We start from the raw sequence: 15,825 nt of genomic DNA, 5'->3' as shown, positions 1-15,825 counted from the left end.
GGCATTTAATGTGCATAATTTAAATTTGAACTACAAGCACATGCTCCAGTGCATCAAAGTTGTTTGAAAAATCACATGTGTGTCCTTCGGTGAATTTCCAGGTCCCATGCAAGAGATGGGAGTGAAATTCAAACATCTGGGCGTCGTGACTCGGCCGGAAATATTGAGAAACTTGGTTTTTTAATTCCTGTAAATCCAAAACACGCCTGAAAATCATGAAACTTGGCATGGTGTCATGACATGGCACCAACATGCTGTGATAATATTTTTGGCCGAATTGGGACAAGCTTTGGTGTAAGCTTCTTGCAAACCGGAGCTTCCCTCAAGAAGGCTCATGTTTCTAAGAGAGAACGTGTCACCTTCGTGTGCGAAACGACATACGTACACTGTCTTCTCCCGCCTGATTTTTTATACAAAGCCGGATTAGACCAACTAGAAGTAACGTGCTAAATTTTGAAATTATTCCGGGTTCGTTTGGCCTTTTTTATACATTAATTGAGTTTCTGAGCATTTAATGTACATAATTCAAATTTTAACTACACGCACATGCTCCAGTGCACCAAAGTTGTTTGAAAAATCACATGTGTGCCCTTGGGTGAATTTCTAGGTCCCATGCAAGAGATGGGAGTGAAATTCAAACATCTGGGCGTCGTGGCTCGGCCGGAAAGATTGAGAAACTTGGTTTTTTAATTCCTGTAATTCCAAAACACGCGTGAAAATCATGAAACTTGGCATGGTCTCATGACATGGCAACATTCTGTGGTAATTTTTCTGTCCGATTTGCGAAGGCCCACACATTAACAATCAACAAAGTCATTTTGAGACAAGTGTTGTCACGTTACAAATCGGAAACACAAGTATTATTGAAACTATGTGCGTTCGACTTACCAATTACGTGCGGCCACATGTCCTCTTTTTTTCTTGGCTAGGAGGTGTCGTGCGGGGTAGCTATTTGAGTACGGGAGGCGTGCAATCAGACCCCTGCACGTGCTCTTCGAGAGGAGAGCCCTTTGGCCGCTACCCGCCGCGCACCTCCCTCCCAACGTCTCCATTAATGGCGCCCGAGCACCTGTTCTACGGCGTGGCTATGTCTCACTGGACTGAGATTTAAAAGAGAAAAATGAAAATCTGAAAAGAAAGTTTTGCATGGATCTTGATGTAAGATCCACGGACCTATATAGCATCAACTGCGACTTATAGCAAGCATGATGAATATAAGGACGATGACAGTGGATAATAATTTTCTTACATATTTAGAAACATAATTTAAAAAGCCACATGCGGCAATGCCCGAAATACACGAGGGCAAAAGAAGAAGGAAGACAACGATCTGGCTCGCTGATCTCTACTTTCTTGATGCGTTGCGGCAGGCCGCGGGAACTAGTCTCCGCGCGAGTAGCGACAAGCTCTTTCTTGTCCTCAAGATGCTGCTTCAGAGCATCCACAGATTCCTCCACTAGCCTTCTGCGCTCGATGCGCAGCTTGTTATTGTCGTCCATAAGTTTCTCGACGATGACGCCGGTCCTCTTCAACAAGGCAGTGGTCTGCTCCTGCTGCTCCGCACTTCCGACGATCTTCACCCTCAGCAGGTCGTGCTCGGCCCGGAGCTTCGCATTGCTCTTATTTAGTTGCCGGATGACGTAGGTAGACTGTTCAAACGAGGCTTGCAGGTCATCCTGCAACTGCGCCCACCTAGAGATCTGATCCATCTGCCTATGGACGAGGGCACGCATGCGCCTGTAAGAGTCCTCGCCCGCCCGCTAGGCATTTTCCTAGGCCGCTGCGGCAAGGGAGGACATCTCTGCTACATTCGCGGTGCGGTGGGGCATCTCTTCTACTTGCGTGGCGCGGCCGGACCAGTCTGCTGCATCGACGGCACGGCGGGTCCTTCGTGCTGCTTCGCCGGCGCGGCGGGACCTCCTGCTGCTACGGTCGTGCGGCGGGACATGTTGGCTGCTATCGCGGCGAGGCGAGACATCTCTCGTGCTCCCGCTTCCAGGCTCGCCTCTCCCTGGTCGCAATCTCTCGACCCAGAACTCACGCTGGCCATGGCGGATGCAAGGGAACGATGATGAATGACTTGTTTGTTTTTGAAATTTTGTGGATGAGGAATTGAGGAGGAATGTGCAGTCATCTTGGAGTAGTAGTATTTATAACCGCATAGTAATATGGTCCTAAGTGGGAAACCGTTTAGGTTTTGATCGGTGTGAACAGGTTTGCCATTTGGAATGTGACGGGACGCATGCTCAAAATTTACTGACGGTTATAAGTGCGGCACTATTCCCGGAAGGCGTGACGTGGGCACGTACGCCTTCTCGGCCGTGAACATGGTGTTTGCACCATAGGGTGCACCGCAATAGGCAATGTCATCACACGTCTTTTAATTAGAATGGGTGTGCCCGTCTAGCGCATAAACGTTGATCTATCCAATTGTTTCAGTTTGTTGTGCCTAATCGCAAACAGTTCATCCATGTGAAGTGTACGCCATCAATCGCAGACACTTTGATCTGGCTTACCCGTTTCTGTTATGTTGCCTAATCGCAAACAGTTAATCCTTCTAAAGCGTATGCCCTCAATCACACACACCTTGATCTGGCTGACCATTTCTTTTGCCTTGCCTAATCACAAACAGTTCATATGAGTGAACCGTATGCTGTATATCGCACACACCTTCATATGACTGCACGTTTCTTTTGTGTTGCCTAATCACAAACAGTTCATCCGAGTGAACTGTATGCTCTATATCGCACACGCCTTCATCAGACTGCCCATTTCTTTTGTTCCGCCCCATCGCAAACTGTTCATTGGACTGAACCATATGCCCTGGATCGCACACGCAACTAAAATCTGAACCGTGTTTGATGCATCCTCCATTACAAACGTTTTCACCTTTTTTGACGGTTTTCATATAGCATCGTTTGCGATTATGGCATCGCACACAGTTTCTCGAAGGGTCTCTGATCGTAGTGTCACGTTAGTAGCATCCTGCAGTAGTGAAAGGAGAAAGGAGATAACCCTACCGTACCACTTTGGAGCTTTGAAAACATGGCCCAACACATCATTGAGTTTAACACTAGAAATACCACCCACAAGAATCTTCCTGGTCTAGTCAACCCATTTATGGTCAAAACCTCTCATCATAGTATGACAATGTAACAAGAAATTCCAGTTTACTTTGCCGTGCGTCTTCCCAAAAACCAACTTCAACACAATACCAGGGTTCTTCTTTTGTAAGGTGGTGCAAGATCTCATGAAGAGACATAATCTCATCCATTATGTACCTCTTTTTATGAATGCATTCTAATGCCTACTAAAAAGCACATCCACAAAGGTTTAAACCTAATAGTATGAATGAAAGTGCAACTATCCCTAGGTGGTTTTGGTAGTTCATAACAACATATAGCTCATTGAGCTAATGCTATTCCAAGATGATTATTTCAGGAAAGCTCAATGATTGGCATGGCATGGATGTGAAAGTGGAACCCTCAAAATGCTAAGGAAAAAGGATTGTCTCAAGCTCAAAAGCTCAAGACTCTTCATTTTATATTTTAGTGATCCAAGATCACATTGAGTCTTTAGGAAAAGCCAATACTATCAAGGAGGGATGAGGTGTTGCTTAATGAGCCTCTTGCTTCATGTGCTTAGTGATATGCTCCAAAAACCCTCAACTACTTTTCCATATCCACATTTGACCTAAACCCTAAGCCAAACTCGGTCCTACCGATTCTTCCTATCCGGCGCCATCGAGTTTCACTTGTCATTAGCCACTGCCAAACCCTAGCAATTCGGTTCTACCGATAGGGATCTCGGTCTCACCGAGATGGGATTGCAAACTCTCTGTTTCCCTTTCGTAACTTTTCGGTCTCACCGAAAGAGCGAATCGGTCCCACCGAGATTGCAATGTAAATTCAGTGTTTCCCCTTTGTAACTTTCGGTCTCACCGAAAGAGCAAATCGGTCCCACCGAGTTTGCCTGACCAACTCTCTGGTTAGCTAATTACCAAATTCGGTCTCACCGAGTTTGTGTAATCGGTCTCACTGAGATTACGTTATGCCCAAACCCTAACCATATCGGTCCTACCGAGTTGCATGTCAGTCCCACCGAAAATCTCTAACGGTCACTAGGTTTACATTTTCGGTCCGACCGAGTTTGTTGATTCGGTCCCACCGAGATTGGAAAACTGTGTGTAACGGTTGGATTTTGTGTGGAGGCTATATATACCCCTCCACCTCCTCTTCATTTGGAGAGAGAGCCATCAGAACGCATACACCATTCCAACTCATATGTTCTGAGAGAGAACCACCTACTCATGTGTTGAGACCAAGATATTCCATTCCTACCATATGAATCTTGATCTCTAGCCTTCCCCAAGTTGCTTTCCACTCAAATCTTCTTTCCACCAAATCCAAATCCTATGAGAGATAGTTGAGTGTTGGGGAGACTATCATTTGAAGCACAAGAGCAAGGAGTTCATTACCTACACACCATTTGTTACTTCTTGGAGAGTGGTGTCTCCTAGATTGGCTAGGTGTCACTTGGGAGCCTCCGACAAGATTGTGGAGTTGAACCAAGGAGTTTGTAAGGGCAAGGAGATCGCCTACTTCGTGAAGATCTACCACTAGTGAGGCAAGTCCTGTGTGGGCGATGGCCATGGTGGGTTAGACAAGGTTGCTTCTTCGTGGACCCTTTGTGGGTGGTTGCTTCTTCGTGGACCCTTCGTGGGTGGAGCCCTGTGTGGACTCTCGCAACCGTTACCCTTTGTGGGTGGAGCCCTGTGTGGACTCTCGTAACCGTTACCCTTTGTGGGTTGAAGTCTCCATCAACGTGGATGTAGGATAGCACCACCTATCCGAACCACGGGAAAAACATCCGTGTCTCCAATTGCGTTTGAATTCTCCAAACCCTTCCCTTTATATTCTTGCAAGTTGCATGCTTTACTTTCCGCTCCCAATATACTCTTTGCATGCTTGCTTGAATTATGTGATGATTGCTTGACTTGTCCTAAAATAGCTAAAATCTGCCAAGAACTAAAATTGGGAAAAGGTTAAGTTTTTATTTGGTCAAGTAGTCTAATCACCCCCCCCTCTAGACATACTTTCGGTCCTACAAGTGGTATCAGAGCTTTGGTCTCCATTTTCTTTGATCTCCATAGCTTTTGGTGGTCATAGCCTTGGTTTCACAACCTAGGAGAGTATGGCGTCTAGCGAAGGAAATTATCACCGTAGAGGTCCCTACTTTGATGGTACTAATTTTGCTAGTTGGAAGCATAAAATGAAAATGCATATTCTTGGACATAACCCCGCCGTTTGGGCTATTGTGTGTGTTGGTTTGCAAGGTGACTTCTTTGATGGGAGAGAACCAAACCGTGAAGCTACCGCGGATGAGTTGAAGATGTTGCAATACAATGCTCAAGCTTGTGATATTCTCTTCAACGGATTGTGCCCCGAAGAATTCAACAAAATCAGCCGTCTTGAGAATGCGAAGGAAATTTGGGACACTTTGATTGATATGCACGAAGGTACCGACTCCGTCAAGGAATCCAAGTTGGATGTGCTTCAAAGCCAACTTTACAAGTTCAGGATGAAGGATGGTGAAGGTGTCGCTGAAATGTACTCTAGGCTTGCTCTCATCACAAATGAGATTGCCGGCTTAGGAAGTGAAGAGATGACCGACAGATTCATCATCAAGAAGATTCTAAGAGCCTTGGATGGAAAATATGATACCGTGTGCACATTGATCCAAATGATGCCCAATTACAAAGATCTCAAGCCAACGAAGGTGATTGGAAGAATTGTTGCTCATGAGATGTCACTTAAGGATAAAGAGGAACTTCACAACAAATCAAGTGGTGCCTATAAAGCCTCATGTGAAGCCCCTACATCATCAAGTGAGAAACAAGACTTCAATGAAGAATTGAGCTTAATGGTGAAGAACTTCAACAAGTTCTACAAGAGTAGAAGCAAAGATAGAAGCTTCAAGTCAAGGTCCTACAATGACAAAAGATCTTCTAGTCAAGAGCAAAACTGCTACAGTTGTGGAAGACCCGGACACTATTCCAATGAGTGTATGGCTCCCTACAAGAGAAGAGAAGATTCTCCAAAAAGAAGAAGCAAAGAATCACCACCAAGAGAGAGGAGGAGTAGAGATGATCGTTATAAACGAAGATACTCACGGAGAAGCAAGGATTCGGAACGGAAGGAAAAATCATCGAGGAGCTACACAAGACGAAGACATCAAGCTCATGTTGGTGAATGGGTATCCGGCTCCGACTCCGACAGCCACTCCGAGAGAAGTTATCACTCCGACTCCGAAGATACTCAAGATGAAGGTGTTGCCGGTCTAGCACTTGTGTCAACCAACTCCTACGACATATTTGACTCACCAAATGAAGGAATTGGAAGATGCTTCATGGCCAAAGGTCCTAAGGTAACACACCCCGAGTATGTTGATTTCAATAGTGATGAAGATGACTTGTTAGGTGATGATTTGCTTGTTGACAACTCTAGTGATGAATACTATGATGAAACGTCAATTAAACATGCTAATCAAGATAAAACGAATGACAATGATAAGGAGAAGATTGAGGCTCTAACTAAAGAACTAAACACTCTTAAGTTAGCTCATGAAACTATCTTCGAAGATCATCGAGAACTTTTAAGAGCTCATGAGAAATTACGCTTTGAAAAGCTCAATCTTGAGCAAGAGCATGAGTTCTTAAAAGCAATCAATGATGATCTCTGCAAGAAAATCTCTTCTCACATTGCCAAGCGTTTACTCTTATCCACTTACATGCCTCAAGTCAAGTCTAGTAACAAGAACAAGAAAGATTCTTCCTCTAGTAGTAACAATGATCATGCTAAATCCAATATTGTTGCTTTTAGTAGTTCTCTTGATTCCACTAATGATTCTGTTAGACAAGTTACACTTGAGCAAGAAAATAGCTTATTGAAGGGAATTATAGAGAAATGAGTGTACAAAAGCCTTGCCGGGAGTAAGCAATTCGAGGAAATTGTGCGCAAGCAAGGAATGCACCGGAAGAATCAAGGTGTTGGTTTTGAACGAAAGTTCAATGCCAATGGAGTTGAGTGGGAAGAAGATCAAACCCCAAGACAAAGTTTGTTCCTCAACAAGAGAAGTATGATACTTCTTTCAATGGGACACAAGCTCAAGATGATCTTCCACCACAAGACTACAAGCAAAAAGGCAAGGACAAGCTTCAAGAGGAAATTGATGCATTTGAAGAAGCTCCTAAGACCTTAGTCAAGTGGATTCCCAAGACTACTTCAAGTTCCACTTCATCAAGTACGACTACAACTCCAAGGATTCCCATCAAGATGGTGTGGATCCAAAAGAAGAAGAACTAGAGAGTTCTTGAGGGTGACTCCGCCAACATACTTCACTCTTATTATTTTGGCAAGAACAAGTGCAATCAACTTCCACATCTTGCACTAGTTCAAGGAGTCACAAACCCTCTTGTTGGTAAGACAAGGGACAAGGTAACCTAAAAGTTTTCATGGACATCATCTTGTGTGCATCACTCTATGTCTATGGATATCCTTGTTTGTTCCTTGTGGGACTAACCCATGTAGGTATTGAAAGTGCAATTCACTCAAATGGATAGCTCCAAGTGATCTACATCAACATTGAGCATCCACATCTTCAACATCTACATGAAGTCATCATCGACAAAACCCAAGGTTAGTTCATCCCTCTTAGGGGGGATATCACATCTAGGGGGAGCTTTACTCTAAGACTTGAGCTAAAGCAACTCTAAAGATGTGAACACAACAATGCTTTATGTAAAAGTGGTAACCCCACTTGAGCTTAAACGATGAGTATGACCTATGATCAAGTGTTCTCACTTGACTCCTAAGTCAATATACTCATATATAGATGACCTTGTCATCGCAAATTGCTTGATAGATGCTAGAATTGGTTGTGCATGCCTTGCCACATATTTCATTTGCCATCTTGTTGTGTGAGCATGCTGGTTGCATATTTTACTCATTCGAGGACATCCACGTGTTGTGTTGATTGTTTGGTTTTATTTTCTTTTGCCAAGTGGATGGACAAGAATGCCTAAGTACCTCCTCTAGCTATCTATAATTTTCTCGTCTCAAACTCTATTCATGCTGCATCACAAAATTTGATCAAGTCAGATTCGAACCACTCTGTGTGAGGAGCGCTCGGAGTCCCCGATTCGTCATAGACTTAAACTTCCAAAACCTCTTCGGTCTGACCGATACCCCACTTTCGGTCCTACCAAGATCATTAAGTTGATCTAGGTTTTCAATCTCGGTGCCACTGATTTGAACATTTCGGTCCCACCGAGTTTCAGTAACTGCCTGTAGTTATGAATCTCGGTGCCACCGAGTTGTTCCACTCGGTCACACCGACAGGGTCGGGCTATATATAGTCATGGGAAAAATTTGGAAATTCTTCGAACCCCTTCGCCCGCGCGATAGCCTGCTCTGCCAACGTGGTCTCCGGATCGTCTTCTCGCCACCAGCCGCCTCCAGTCGATGGTCTCCATCACCGTCAACGGGAATTCTGCCCCGCCGTTGTCGCCGTAGCGAGTCTCCGCCGAGCTAGGGTATGGACTCGATCTTTGTGCTATTCTCCGATCCAATTCTCAGCACATTGTGATCATCATGATTCTTGCCACGATTGAAACACTCCTATCCAGTCAATACGCCCGTAGATTAGTTTTGATTCGAAAATTTTAGGGTTAGGTTTCCACCGAAACCATCTCGGACCCACCGAGTTGAAAAACTCGGTCCCACCGATTTGGCTTATGCCATTGCACAAGTGAGACTCGGTCTAACCGAGAATTACTTATCGGTGTGACCGATTTTGGAACTCTATGAAACCCTAGCAGTCTCGGTGCCACCAAACTGTGACTCGGTCCAACCGAGTTCACTAGTTTAGGTTCCAAAACTGCTTCGGTATCACCGAGTTTAAAAATCGGTAGATCCGAGATGATTTCAGTGGGAAACTAAAACTAAGTTTTTGGATCATTCTTTTGCAAAAATCTCTGCATTTTGTGATGCTCATCTATTCTACCTCATCTATAAACTATTCACAGGGTCAGAAGTCAGAGCTTGCAGCATGTCTGATCAGAGTGACAGCCAGAACATGTCAGAGCAGCAGGTGCACATGAGTGAGGGCACTAGTCCCTCCAGCTCTTTAGATGAGGGCAGCAGGAGCACCCCTAGCAACTTGCCAAAAGCTGCCACCAGACAGATGAAGATGAGAACTTCAGACTCCGAAGATGAAGATTATGTGGCAGAGGAGGAGGCCACATCAAAGAGAGTTGAGCCAGCTCAAGGCACAAAGCCAGGTCTAAAGATCAAAAGGCCAGCAGGCAGGCAGCCTATGTAAAAGGCTAGAGCCTCAACTAAGAAGCCCACTCCCAAAGAGCCAGTTGCTGCAGAAGGCAAGAAGAGGAAGGAAAGGGTCAAGAAGACCATAGCCAAAGTGCTTGGAAAGGCTTCCATCATGGAAGAGGAAGAGGAAGAGGAGGTAGCTGCACCAGCACCTAAGGCACCCAAGCTGATGGGTGATGCCATAAGATCAGGGGCTACTGCATCTAAGCCCAAAGCTGCCTCCAAGCCAAAACCAAAGAGGAATACAAGGAGCATTCCTGCAGCTGAGAAGAACAAGGCCCCAATGCCTGAGACTGTTGCTGAAGAAGAGGATGAAGAGCAAGTTCTTAGAAAGCTCAAGCCCAAGATCCCAGACCACAACGATGCTCATCCTGTGGCTGAGGACATGAAGCTCAGGAGAGATTCAGGGCTAAGGAAGTGAAGAGAAGCAGACCCGTATGCTTCAAGGAGAAGGACTGCTGTGGATTATAGATTTCACACCAAGGAACAGCAGGACTTCTATGGGACAGTGCTTCTAGATAAGAAGCCCATTGTTTGTGACATGAGATGGGTCGACTGGACCTACATGAAGGAAAATGAGGAACACTACCCTGGAGTGTATGACAGCTTTAGTGCTTGTGGAGTTGCTGACTTTGTTGGGCAGAAGCTCACAAAGTGGAACGAGGAGCTTATCATGCAATTCTACTCCACGGCACACTTTTATCCAGATGGGAGGATAACTTGGATGTCTGAGGGTACGAGGTACCAATCTACAGTTGCTGAATGGGCTCAACTGATCAATGCCCTAGAGGAGCAAGCAGATGACTTGGACATTTATGCCAAGAAAAAGATGGATCATAACTCAATGTCCAACATGTACAAGGAAATTCCAAATGAAGCTCTTGACACTTTCAAATTTGGCTCAGTGCATTATCTTCTGTTAGGGCTGCCAACCATCAATTGGATCTTGAGGCACACCTTATTGCCCAAGTCTGGAGATCACAAGATGATCAGAGGCCATGCTATCAACTTGCTACATGTATTTGATGTACCTCAGAAGTTCAAGGTGATGAGCCTCATAGTGGAAACTATCAAAAGGACTGCAGCAGATCAGAAGAGGAGTTGCGGATATGCCCCTCAGATCCAGGAGCTCATTAACTCCAAGATGGGCACGGGCATATATTTATTGGACAAGGAACACCTGCCCATCCGTCCAGATTTTGAGGACAATCAAGTTGTCATGACTGAGAACGAGCCATCATCTGCCCAAGCATACGCAAAGAAGGAGAAGGCAAGGAAGGAGAAAGCTGCCAAGATGCCAACTCAAGAGGAGGAATCTAAGTATTTCTTGAAGACCAAACAAGAGCAGCTTGGTTACCTGATTGCATCCACCCTGCGGATTGAGCAAGGACTAGCCACCCTAACTCAAAACCAGGCAAGCCTAGAGAGAATCATAGAACAAAAGTTCTATGACTTGGATGTCAAACGGAGATTCAGTCTGCAGTGGAGCAGCTCCAAGATGATATGCAGGAGAGGAGAGGCAGGACTACCACTCATGCCTTTGCCAGAGTGCCACGAGGTCCGAGGTCGTCTGCCGTGCCAGTTGCTGACACAAGAGCCACCACCTCAGCACCAGCTACAGCCTTAGTTCCACCAGCTCCAGCATCTACTTCAGCTCCAACTCCAGTGTCTACTTCAGCGTCTACAGAAGCCTCCATCCTTGGAGTGATCCGGACTCCACCACCACCAGAAGATCAAGCCTGAGCGTCGATCTAGTACTATGCATTTTCTAGGAACTTTTTGGTAACTTGTTGCCAAAGGGGGAGAAAAATGTATAGATCATAGGCTTCGAGAGAGAGAGTGTTGCTTTTCTCTCTTGCTTTATTTGGTGGTTTTTCAAACTTGTTTGCTTTTGAGTGCTTGAGATACTATGTCATTATTTGTGAGACATTGATGATCATGTGTTTGATCATAAGCTACACTTAATGCTTGCTTAATGCTATTATCTTATCTATCTTATGTGATCTTTCACTATTCTTGGTGATGAGTGCATGTATTTCATTCTTATCATTTTAAACGCTCCACCAAGATGTATGTGACATGGAAGAGTAACCCATGACTCTAACTCCTTGTGCATTTGCAGTCCAAAGCACATTTTAAATATGCAAAAATTTAGGGGGAGCTCTTACTTATCACATACTTTTCAAAGCGACGATATATTTCATGCTTATTATCATTTGTCGAAGCTTTGATCTATATGTTGTCATCAATTACCAAAAAGGGGGAGATTGAAAGTGCAACTATCCCTAGGTGGTTTTGGTAATTCATAACAACATATAGCTCATTGAGCTAATGCTATTCCAAGATGATTATTTCAGGAAAGCTCAATGATTGGCATGGCATGGATGTGAAAGTGGAACCCTCAAAATGCTAAGAAAAAAGGATTGGCTCAAGCTCAAAAGCTCAAGACTCTTCATTTTATATTTTAGTGATCCAAGTTCACATTGAGTCTTTAGGAAAAGCCAATACTATCAAGGAGGGATGAGGTGTTGCTTAATGAGCCTCTTGCTTCATGTGCTTAGTGATATGCTCCAAAAACCCTCAACTACTTTCCCATATCCACATTTGACCTAAACCCTAAGCCAAACTCGGTCCTACCGATTCTTCCTATCCGGCGCCACCGAGTTTCACTTGTCATTAGCCACTGCCAAACCCTAGCAATTCGGTTCTACCGATAGGGATCTCGGTCTCACCGAGATGGGATTGCAAACTCTTTGTTTCCCTTTCGTAACTTTTCGGTCCCACCGAAAGAGCGAATCGGTCCCACCGAGATTGCAATGTAAATTCAGTGTTTCCCCTTTGTTAATTTCGGTCTCACTGAAAGAGCAAATCGGTCCCACCGAGTTTGCCTGACCAACTCTCTGGTTAGCTAATTACCAAATTCGGTCTCACCGATTTTGTGTAATCGGTCTCACCGATATTACGTTATGCCCAAACCCTAACCATATCGGTCCTACCGAGTTGCATGTCAGTCCCACCGAAAATCTCTAACGGTCACTAGGTTTACATTTTCGGTCCGACCGAGTTTGTTGATTCGGTCCCACCGAGATTGGAAAACTGTGTGTAACGGTTGGATTTTGTGTGGAGGCTATATATACCCCTCCACCTCCTCTTCATTTGGAGAGAGAGCCATCAGAACGCATACACCATTCCAACTCATATGTTCTGAGAGAGAACCACCTACTCATGTGTTGAGACCAAGATATTCCATTCCTACCATATGAATCTTGATCTCTAGCCTTCCCCAAGTTGCTTTCCACTCAAATCTTCTTTCCACCAAATCCAAATCCTATGAGAGAGAGTTGAGTGTTGGGGAGACTATCATTTGAAGCACAAGAGCAAGGAGTTCATTACCTACACACCATTTGTTACTTCTTGGAGAGTGGTGTCTCCTAGATTGGCTAGGTGTCACTTGGGAGCCTCCGACAAGATTGTGGAGTTGAACCAAGGAGTTTGTAAGGGCAAGGAGATCGCCTACTTCGTGAAGATCTACCGCTAGTGAGGCAAGTCCTGTGTGGGCGATGGCCATGGTGGGATAGACAAGGTTGCTTCTTCGTGGACCCTTTGTGGGTGGTTGCTTCTTCGTGGACCCTTCATGGGTGGAGCCCTGTGTGGACTCTCGCAACCGTTACCCTTTGTGGGTGGAGCCCTGTGTGGACTCTCGTAACCGTTACCCTTTGTGGGTTGAAGTCTCCATCAACGTGGATGTAGGATAGCACCACCTATCCGAACCACGGGAAAAACATCCGTGTCTCCAATTGTGTTTGAATTCTCCAAACCCTTCCCTTTACATTCTTGCAAGTTGCATGCTTTACTTTCCGCTCCCAATATACTCTTTGCATGCTTGCTTGAATTATGTGATGATTGCTTGACTTGTCCTAAAATAGCTAAAATCTGCCAAGAACTAAAATTGGGAAAAGGTTAAGTTTTTATTTGGTCAAGTAGTCTAATCACCCCCCTCTAGACATACTTTCGATCCTACAATGAACCTTTGTAATAAGCTTGTAAATGCAACGCAAAAGACATATCAGCCTAAATTGTTGTACCTTATTAGCTCCAACCATTTTTGGCAAAAAGGGTTATGATCCCATAATTGAAACGTTGCATGTCAAGTTTATTTTCATGAAACCACTAAAATAACTTCATTATATCAACCTTAACAATCTCCCAACAGTATTGAAAGAATTCAATAGGAATATTATCAGGGCCTGGTGGCTTATTAGGTTTCATGAAAAAAGGGCATTTTAAATCTCTGTTTCAGAAAAAATGTCTAGTCAGAATGAAGTTACCAATATCAGCTAATCTCTCACTGCTATGCCACACATTAGCATCTAGGCTAAAAAGATTCCCATTAGCATGTCTAAACACTGTCTTATAGAAACTAGTAGCATGTGCAAGTAAATCACTGGTTCCTTCAATAGTTACATCACCAACATTAATAGAGAAAATTATGTTCTTTCTCCTTCTCCCATTCACAATTCTATGAAAATAAGAAGTATTTTTATCCCCTTTTAATAACTAGGTTTAATGAGAACTTTGTAACCAAGTAATCTCCTCTTCAATTAACAAATTTTGTAATTCTACAAAAATATCAAATTTCCTACTATACAACTCAGGGTAGAGTGTTCAGTATCCTCTAGTTTTCAAGATGCTCTAATTCTTCTCTTAGTTTTTTCTCCCTTTCCTAGCATTCCCAAAGGCCTTGGATCCCCATACTAAAAAAATAAAATCCTTTTAGTTTGATATTCAATACATATATAGGATATTCAGAACTCACAGGTTTCCACCAAATTTTAGCAACTAGGGAGGTAAAGTCAGGGTGCTTCACCCAATTCAAGTCAAATCTGAAATCTCTTGTATGAAAAGGAGTAGGAATATCAATATTTAGCACTAGGTTACCGTATTTTGTCTTGACCCATGGGTTGGTGGAGTCCCATTGCGTAAGGGGTTCCCAAACTTGTTTGCCATTTGTGCGGATTCGATGGTGTTGGTCTCTACGACTGCCCATAATGGCCATTGGAATGTCTTTTTCTGACGGTCATTTGGGCAGGTGGAGATTGTAGAGTGGACAAATTTGTGGTCTACCCTGCCGTCGGTGCTCACGGATTATCTGGACAATGTAACCAGGTGTCTCGCACCTTCGTGTGTGTTCTCTGTCATCTCGGCATATGATGCTCTGTACATGGGGCCTACTATTGCCTCGATCTCCCCTCTACGAAAGGCGCCCTTGCATTTGAAGATCCATTTTTTGGTGTGGCAATTGTTGAGGGATTGCCTGCCATCTGGGACGGAGGTGATCAAGAGGCACGGCTCGGGGAATGGGTGGTGTCCTCTTTGTGGTGTCCTAAAGACGGGAACCCACATCCTCTTCTCTTGCACGGCTGTAAGAGTTCTCCGGAATTTTGTCTATGAGGCTCTGGGTCTGTCTGGGAGGCACTGGACCTGGCTAGGTTCCTTCAAACTAGATCTAATAAGACACATAGGAATAGGTGCCGCTTTTGGCTTGTGTTTGTGGCATTAGCTTGGACGCTCTGGACAACCCGTAATAAGATGGTGATCGAGAGGGTCTTTCCTAGACGGGCCTATAATTCTTCTTCTAAATTTCTTGCATTTCTGCGTCAATGTGTATGCTGTCTAGACAGCACGACCGTGAGTGTCTGGGGATCATGATGGATGGGTTACAAGTCACTGCTCGCCAACTATCTTTGTAGCCGGCCCCTTGAATCTATGGCCACTTGGTGGTCTTTATCCCTATTTTCATTGTCTCTCAACAAGGCATAGAAGCAACCCCGGAAAAGATCAAGGCCCTCGTTGAACTCGATCCGCCAAAGACAATACATGAAGTCCAGCAAATTGTTGGATCTACGGTTGCCCTAAGTCGGTTCATCTCCCAGCTTGGAGAAAAATCACGACCTATTTATAGACTCCTCCGGAAGAGCGGAAAGTTCCAATAAAGCGACGAGGTAAAAGCAACATTTGAGGACCTCAAGCACCTCTTGCAGTCCAACCAACTATTGGCTTCCCTAGCAGAGCTGAAGCCCATCCTACTACACATCCGGCGATGTGGATGGCAGGGACGAAGACATCGGTAATGACTCGGTTCACCGACGGGGATGACAGTGGTGGAACAAGGAGGCGGCGGCGCCAGCGGCCTACCAAAGGCTCAGGATGAGGCAGCAATGATGGATGCATTGGCTGGCGAGGCGACGAATCGAGCGGCGACGACGAAGATGGTGACGGGGAGTGGCTCCGGGGATGGCGCTCCCGTGGAGGATGGTAGTAACAATGGCTTGCATCAAAGACAGCAGTGATGAAGACGGCAGATCCAGGTGGGGTCGGCTGGATCCTGGCCAAGGGTGGCGATGGTGGGCCCGCATTGCTGCGGCGGTCGTCGGATCTC

Source organism: Triticum aestivum, chromosome 4A (genome assembly GCF_018294505.1).
Source record: "Triticum aestivum cultivar Chinese Spring chromosome 4A, IWGSC CS RefSeq v2.1, whole genome shotgun sequence".
Taxonomy (NCBI): domain Eukaryota; kingdom Viridiplantae; phylum Streptophyta; class Magnoliopsida; order Poales; family Poaceae; genus Triticum; species Triticum aestivum.
This window is presented reverse-complemented; position numbering follows the sequence as displayed.